Source organism: Equus asinus, unplaced genomic scaffold, assembly GCF_041296235.1.
Source record: "Equus asinus isolate D_3611 breed Donkey unplaced genomic scaffold, EquAss-T2T_v2 contig_237, whole genome shotgun sequence".
Classification (NCBI taxonomy): Eukaryota; Metazoa; Chordata; class Mammalia; order Perissodactyla; family Equidae; genus Equus; species Equus asinus.
In genome coordinates, this window is record NW_027224891.1 from 7,501 (window position 1) to 10,000 (window position 2,500).

Genomic DNA, 2,500 nt, shown 5'->3' on the forward strand with positions numbered 1-2,500 from the left:
CCGGGGAGGAGGGGGGCGGAGCGGGACGCCGCCACGCGCACGGCGGACGCGTCGCGGCGACGCGTGGGAGGAGAGGGCGGAGGGGCGGCGGCGGGCGCGGCGGGGCCGGCGGTCGCCCCCGACCGCCGACCTTACCCGCGCGCGTCCCACCGCCTCCCGACACCCGCCCCTCCGCCGCGAGCCGCCACGGCCCGTCGGGCGGCGGACGCGGCGCCCGCCCGCCCGCCCGCCCGGGGCTCGGGGCACACGGCGCGGCGCGGCCGCGACCCAGGGGAGGGCGCGCGGCGGCGGACGACGCCGCGGCGTCCCGCGGGTCACCGCCGGGGCACGCGTCCCCGGGGCGCGGCCCCGCGCACGCGACTCGGCCTCGGCGCGAGCCACCCCGACGGGGCGAGGCCGGGGAGGGGTCACGGTCCGGGACCCGGGCGCGCCGGGGACCGGCGAGGGGCCGGCCGGACGCACCGGGACGGACCGCCGACGGGGGCGAGCGGCGACCGGACAGGCGGCCCGGACGCGGGCCCCCCGAACCCGGCGGCCCCGACCGCGCGCCGCGGGACCCGTCTCGTCCCCGCCCCGGCCACCCCGAGGCCGCGTGCGGCGCGAGGGAGCCCCCGAAGGCACCGTGGCGGCCACGGGCACCTCGGCGCGAGCTCTCGCGTCTGTCTCTCCCTCGACTCGCGGGCGGCGGCCCCCACCCCGGGACCCCGCGCGGCGCCGCCGCCGCCGACCCCCACGCGCCTCCGACGACCGGGCGCCGGGGCGCGTGGGAGGAGGGGCGGGCGCGCGGGGCGGAGGAGGGGCACCGCGTCTGCACTTAGGGGGACGGAGGGCCCGGGGCGGGCCCTGCGAGAGACCCCCAGCCGCGCACCCCGGGGCAGGCGACACCCACACCCCGGGGGCGATTGATCGTCAAGCGACGCTCAGACAGGCGTAGCCCCGGGAGGAACCCGGGGCCGCAAGTGCGTTCGAAGTGTCGATGATCAATGTGTCCTGCAATTCACATTAATTCTCGCAGCTAGCTGCGTTCTTCATCGACGCACGAGCCGAGTGATCCACCGCTAAGAGTCGTACGAGTTTGAACGGCGGGGTCCCCCCGCAGGGCGGGGGAAGAGCCCGCCCCTGGCACGGCACATCCCCGGAGGGTGCCTCCGGCCGGCCAGAAAGGCACAACGAGACCAGACTCCGTGAGGCCGGAAGGTTGGACGACGGGGCGTCCGGCACGGGCCCCGCGGGGCCGTGCTCGGACACCCCACAGGCGCCCGGGGGCTCCCGCCTCGCCCGAGGACGCGGGGGCGCGCACACGCCCGCGCGCGCACGCGACGACACGACGGCCGCCGGGGACGCCCCCTCCCGACGGCCGCCGCGACGGCGGCGCGGCGCGGCACGGCGCGGCGCCCCGGCCCGGCGAGGCGGAGTCTGGGGGAGAAGGGCCAGGCCTCCCGACTCCCCGCGGGCCCGACCGCCCCGACCCAAGGCGGACGGGCGAGGCCCCCCAGGGGTCTTTAAACCTCCGCGCCGGGACGCGCTAGGTACCTGGATGGGGGGAAGCCAAAGCAACGGACGAGGCGGAGCGGGTAGTGCCGCGCGGCCACCGCCTCGACGCCGCCCGCGCCGCCCGCGGCCACCCGGGGACGGACGCAGGCCTCGGCGCTGCCCGCCCGTGACCGAACCCCACACCGCCGGGCGCCGCCGACCGACGAGCCCACCGCGCCCGCGGCCCCCTCGACGCCGGGCGTGCCCCCCTCGCGTCCGACGCACGCCACCAGACCCGACCCGACTTTCCCCCGGGGACCCTCCCCGCACCCGCGTCCCAGGCCCCTCGCCACGGAGGGCGAGGGGCTGCGGCGGGGAAGCGGGGAGCGAGCGGACAGGGCGGGGGTGGTGGGCGGACGTGGCCGGCCGGACGCGGGCGCCCGGGGCGCCGAGGGCGGGCGGAGACGCGGAGGCACCGTCGGACGGACGACGACGCCGACGGCCGGGGAACGGCCCAGGGCGGGCGACGGGAGGCGGCGGGCGGCGGGCACCCCGCGTGAGCCGAGGCTCCGAGGCCCCCGGGGGACCTGACCCCGGGGACTCCGCGGGGGCTCGCGCCGCCACGCCGCCCTTCCCGAGACGCGCCGAGGGCGCCGCCGCCCGCGAGAGCGGGGGACGGACGGCGCCGGAGACGGAGGCGCGGCGCGACAACGCCGGCCCGCCTCGCGGGAGACCGGAGGGCGCGGGGACGGACGCGCCGGGGGCGGCGGCGCGGAGGACGCGGCGGCCTCGGAACGCCGGGCGGACGGAGGCCGGAAGGGGCTCGTGGGCTCGCCGAGATCGAGCCCACTCCCTCCGGACCACCGCCGACCCGGGACCGAGGCGCGCCCGCGCCTCCCGCGCCTCCGGCCGGGCGCCCGCGCCTCCCGCGCGCCCCCTCCTCCTCCCTCTCTCGAACCTCTCGCGACCAGCGGGCCGGCACCGCGCCGGCCCGCCCGCGCCGCGCGGGGGTGAAAAGGCTCGGCCG

At 81.4% G+C, this 2,500-nt stretch overlaps 1 non-coding gene across 1 annotated transcript; it reads right to left on the reverse strand.

The window, feature by feature from the left end:
* Positions 1–914: 914 nt before the first annotated feature.
* Positions 915–1,067, reverse strand: LOC139043446 (5.8S ribosomal RNA). The gene has a single exon (XR_011500537.1). It is a non-coding gene; the product is annotated as a 5.8S ribosomal RNA (ribosomal RNA).
* Positions 1,068–2,500: the final 1,433 nt, after the last annotated feature.